Source organism: Ceratotherium simum, chromosome 4 (assembly GCF_057802395.1).
Source record: "Ceratotherium simum simum isolate JZ-2026a chromosome 4, ASM5780239v1, whole genome shotgun sequence".
Lineage (NCBI taxonomy): Eukaryota > Metazoa > Chordata > Mammalia > Perissodactyla > Rhinocerotidae > Ceratotherium > Ceratotherium simum.
In genome coordinates this window covers 92353067-92358577 of record NC_141903.1, presented here as the reverse complement: position 1 = coordinate 92358577, position 5511 = coordinate 92353067, and the positions used below count along the sequence as shown (strand labels likewise).

Genomic DNA, 5511 nt, shown 5'->3' with positions numbered 1-5511 from the left:
CAAGGTTGCTGCCCACACGCACTCACAATCCAGTCGGGTCTACAAAGTCCCCGGGGTGAACTAGACATGCCCTCGGAAAGGTGCCAGCAGGACCCGGTCACACTGCACCCTCTGACCACACCCTCTCGGCAGCCAGAGGGGCCTGATGAGGGGAACTTGCTTGCCCCGCCCGCTTCCCCTGGCACAGGGAGGTTTAGAGGCCGAGTGTGTCTCTCTTGGTCCAGCGGGCAGGCTCCCTGCTGCCACCTCCAAATGAGGTCCCTGACTCCTAGATATGAGCAGGCCTATCAAACTTGGGGTTCAGAGTGAACCCATCCCACTGGAGAGACTGGCTCGCCTTATTTTCCATCAAAAACAGTTACTGTCACCCCTTGGGCAGAGAATGGAGGAGCAGGTGCCAGGGTGGGCACTGTTGCTCGTGCTCAAACTGGGCAGCACTGGTCAGAGAGGGAGAGGATGGTTGGCCGCAGGAGTGGGTGGGGTGGAGCCTCCCTCCTCACAGAGGATGTTCCCCAGTCGGCATCAGAGCCAGGGACCCCGAGAGCCACAGCCTGGAGGAAAGACAAGCTGGCCTCAGGGGCCGCAGAGCCCCATCGCCGGTCCTGGGCAACCTGAGGCTCTCTCGGGGGGCCTCTCCGGTCCTCCCTGTGTTCCGAGCCAGGGGCTTGCGCAGTGGAGACCTCTTCCTTTGTCTGTGTACTTCTTGCGTTTTTAACAGCAGTTTCTCAGAACAGACGCTGTCTTCCCTCCCTCGCAGTGGCCTTTCTGCACAAACAGCAGATTGCCTGCTTCTGTCATCCTAATCGAGGGAAGGAGAGAAACATGCTCGTCACGTTATTTTTCTCTTCCTTCTGCCCACGATCAGCCATGTGAGCAGGAGCCCTCTCTCCTCCTCAGCCTCTCCCCGTGCAAACACCCCAAGCACGTGGCTTTCCTGGGCCCTTCTCCCCACACCTGCTTCCCTTCACTGGAGGGGTTCTTTCTAAGCAGATACCTTGGTTTTTTAGATCTCTGTTTCCTTCCTCCTAGGAGTCAGGCTGCCCTGCAGTCTCCAGCAATGCCCTGATTTCCACTTTCCCTGCGTATTAAAGACCCAGGACCAGGCTGAAATCTATGGGGGCGTCAGCGTCAGAGTTATGCTCGTGCCTCGTTCTCCAAGGGCTGCCACACCACAACTCCAGGGGGCAGCATTCACACAGGGCTGTGTCTCTACCTGAGAGTCGCACCGCGTTATGCACAGATGTTGTGTAAAACAAAAACAATGCTGAGCCATAAAGCAAACGTAATGAAGTGCAACACAGTTCTGGAGTTTCTTCTCATGGTGACTATTTTGCTGCTGCTTTTGAACGCCACGTATAGATTCCCCTCCAGTACTCTTTGTTTGGTGCCATAAACTCCTGAGTAGCCAGCACTGAGCAACCCCACTGGAGGCTCCCTGCAGCTCCCTCTCCGGCAGGTGCCCCCGTGTTCCAGGGAACTAGAATGGGCACCCTTAATCCTGAGAAAGAAAAGAGCAAGATGAGCATTAAGACTTGCCTTCTAGAAGAGTCAGTCACCACAGAACAATATCTGAAAGAATCCGAAACTGAAAAAGGCTAGATCCAAACCTTCCATCAGCCTTGCAGAGTTGTTAAATGTTGTACCTAGCGGAAATGGCGACTCTCTGCCTCTTATAGGCTCCAATTTACATAATTTGCCCCAGGCCTACCTTTCGGGGCTGCTCTAAGGAACAGAAGCTTGTAGGTCTCCTCCTCTTCCCGGCACGGTGGAAAGGTGCCTATGGCAGGGGTCCTCTGTCAGAGGGCAGTGTGTCAGTTGGCACCTAACCAGGGAAACAGAAACCACGCCAGCACTTAAAGCAGAGAGGACCTAACACAGGAAACAGGTTGCACAGGCTTCTAGGTTGGGGTCCCAGGAGACCCAGAGACAAGGATTGAGTACAAGTGGTTTCACTGGGAGGTGATCCCAGGAAACACAAGTCGAGAAATAGTGGGATGGGCAAGGAAAGGACACGGACTAAAGGGCCCGTTACCAAGCATATGCCCCATGTGGAGCTGGAGCCAGGCCTGTGGGGAGCCCTGGGAGCCAGCGTGGAACAGCCCCAGGGTTATCCCCACCCCCACGGGGAGGGGTGCTGGGGTATTTATCTATCAACACTCCCCCTGAGTTGCATTAATCCTCCAGCTTCCTCTGAACACAGGCATGCTCCAGTGGCCAGAACCAGACTCAGCCAGCGAGTCCCAGTGTCCAGGAAGCAGCCTTTGGCTTGTGAAGGTGAATACGCAGAGGATAAGGGTAGGGCGTCATGGTGTCTGCCTCCACAGGTGCGGGAAGAGCTGAGAAGCCAAGCAAAAAAGACAGTGAGGCCACCCGGACATGAGCAACAGCAGAAAGTGTCTACCACTTCTAAGCTGCAAAGATAAAGGTGGGGAGCTGTGTTCCTGGGGTCCAGGGGTTGAGACCACATGGGCAGTAGCTAGAACCAAGGAAAAAGAGGTGATCCTGCCAGAGCAGAGCAATGGAGAAGATGCATCCACTCTAGAGACATTGCCCAAGGCAGAAGTAGGGAGCAAATACCTTGGCTTCTCTTCCTCCCTCCTTCCCTCCTTCCCTCCTCTCTCTCACCAGGGACCAAACCTCGCTGGGAGCCAGCGAACAGGGGAGCTGGAAAATGGAACTTGCCTGAGGGAGTTAGTGGCCCCCCTCAATCCCCAGCCCCCCACCCACCCATGATACAGAGCAAAGCAGGGGAGGGGCAAGGAAGGGATCTGAAAGCAAACTGGCCTCGGATGGCACTGGAGGGTGGGAACCAGCTTCCCCACCGCCTCCTCTATACACGCACCCCTTACAGTAAGAGGGGAAGAGGGCTTCTGGATAAGGCTGTGTCAGTCCCCAAGCAGATACAGTGACGGGAGACTCCTGGGAAACTGTGTGATCTGGGCCCCCGTCCTGAGAGGATAATAAAGGTGGGAACCTAGTGTCCATTAACCACAAGAGCCACACGGGTTGACCTCCAAATCTCTAAGAGGGGGGCAAAGGACCTCGGCGTGCGGTGGGATCTACAGGAGTGGAGTCCTAATCTCCACTGTGGGGATTTGGGGGCCTCGGGGGTGCCGGGGAAGAGGCGGAGGCTGCCATGATGAAGCCACAGTGTTATCACAAGTCCGTTCATGGTTTAGCAGCATTTTCTAAACTAGATCCTGTTAAATAAATATAATAACTGAATGTTAAATACTCTCCGGAAGATTCGAATGTGTGCTGGCACATTAGGGGCTCTGAGAAGGCCTACATTTCTCAACACTCCTTTGAGTCTGGAATGCCACCCCTCCCCGTCTTTCTTTCTTTTTTTTTTTTTTTTTTTTTTGGTGAGGAAGATCAGCCCTGAGCTAACATCCATGCTAATCCTCCTCTTTTTGCTGAGGAAGACCAGCTCTGACCTAACATCTCTTGCCAATCCTCCTCCTTTTTTTCCCCAAAGCCCCAGTAGATAGTTGTATGTCATAGTTGCACATCCTTCTAGTTGCTGTATGTGGGACGCAGCCTCAGCATGGCCAGAGAAGCGGTGCGTCAGTGCGCGCCCCCCGGGCCGCCAGTAGCAGAGCACGCGCACTTAACCACTAAGACACAGGGCCAGCCCCTCATCTTTCTTAATATGGAGTGCCTTTCAGAATTCATGGAAAAAATATTCCATAGCACAAAGTTTAAGAAAACTAAACTAAAAAATTTGCAATCAGAAGAGTGTGGAAATCTCCAGCAGGGCATATTTATAAAGTATGATAATCCAGCAAATAGCGTGAAGTCCGCTGGTGCACTGAAGCCGGCTCATACTGGTTCATGCAAGCCAATGTTAAATTTCCTGGAATTTTAAGAGCTAGTTGCTAAACACAGCCATTATTAAAAAGTAAATCAAATGAACTTATAATTAAACATATTTTATTAAAAGCAGAGATAATAAATATTCAAAACTCACCGCTACCTAATTATTTTACTGTCATCTGTGTTCCTTGGGTGATGCATGTCTATCGTACTGGTTCCGTGGAAATACTGTAGAGGGGGGTGCTGCCGGGCTTCTCTTACCAACTTGGTGCCATGATGTTACAGTGGGAGCTTGAAATCAGTCATGATGGGAGGGTTTACACCATGGAAAGCAGAAAATGCTGTAACTCAGGGCTTGATTTATTATTTTACTGTTTGTCTAGACTCACAAAAAAAAGATAGAGAAAATGTTAATAATGTAGGTTAAATTTACAAGTTGATCTACAGACATTGCTCTGTGAATAGCACACCCACAGAAACTGAGGAAATATTCTTCCAGTGTTCAAAAACTATAACCCAATTCAGCAAAGAAATTGCTAACATCATTGACGAATAGCCAGGGTCTGACATGCATGCTGCCGAAGCTGAAAGAGGTTTCCGTGTAATGGACGTAATCTGCACAAGGGTCAGAAATGGTTTAACAATAGATTACACATCAGAGTAACAGCGAGAAGCTTCCTGGCGAGAGTCGGAAGACTGGGACGCAACTCCATTTGTTAACTCGTGGTTCAGCTGCAACCTCAGCCTGGCTGCCTATACAGGAGTTCAGCAAAAATCAATTAAAACGTTCTGTGAGAATCGATTGGCTGTATGGGATTTACAGTAAAGGATATTATGTGTTTTATTATTGTTTGTAAATTGTGTGCTACACATCCTTTATATCAGTAAAAGGTATAATAAACGTACGTACACAAATATTGGATATTTTCTTTGTCCCTGGAGAGCTGGTGGTTAAGCCTTTACCACTGAGAAGTGCATTCAGTTCAGTGACTCTGCCCCACAGGTTACACTATATTAAGACCTGAAAGATGTCGTCTGATCCCGATATCTGTACATGTAGGAAAGTGTTGTCTCTCGTCCAGAGAATCGCACCCCAGTGTTTCTTTCAGTTCACCAAGCACTTATCTATTTCATGCTGGAGCAGTTTCATTAAATCCTAGGGTCTTAGAGCTTAAGAAGTCTTTGAGACATTTGAGTTTAACCTTCTCATTTTTTTAATTGAGATAAAACTCAAGTAACATAAAACTCACCATGTTAGTCGTTTTAAAGTGTACAATTCAGTGGTTTTTAGTATATCCACAATGTTGTGCAACCATCACTACTCTAGTTCAGAACATTTTTATCATCCCAAAAGAAACTCTATTCCAATTACGCAGCCACTCCCCATTTCTCCCTCCCCCTGCCCCTGTCAAACACGGATCTCCTTCCTATCTCCATGGATTTGCCTCTTCTAGATGTTTCCTGTAAATGGAACACAACCATGTGTGACCTTTGCCTCTGGTGTCTTTCACTAGCAGGTTTTTGAGGCTCACCCATGCTGTAGCGCTCACCCTTTCACCGGTTCATTCCTTTTTATGGCTGAATATGTCCGTTGTATGGATATGCCACATTTTTGTAATCATTTTTACTCCTTCATCAGTTGATGGACATTGAGTCGTTCCCACGTTTTGGCTATCGTGAATAACGTTGCTGTGA

General features: G+C 49.5%; 1 long non-coding RNA gene across 1 annotated transcript; it reads right to left on the bottom strand.

The window, feature by feature from the left end:
- Positions 1-963: 963 nt before the first annotated feature.
- Positions 964-4151, bottom strand: LOC147917370 (uncharacterized). The gene is made up of 3 exons (XR_015552102.1): positions 3977-4151; positions 1709-1822; positions 964-1498 (listed from the first exon to the last, which is right to left on the bottom strand). It is a non-coding gene; the product is annotated as an uncharacterized LOC147917370 (long non-coding RNA).
- Positions 4152-5511: the final 1360 nt, after the last annotated feature.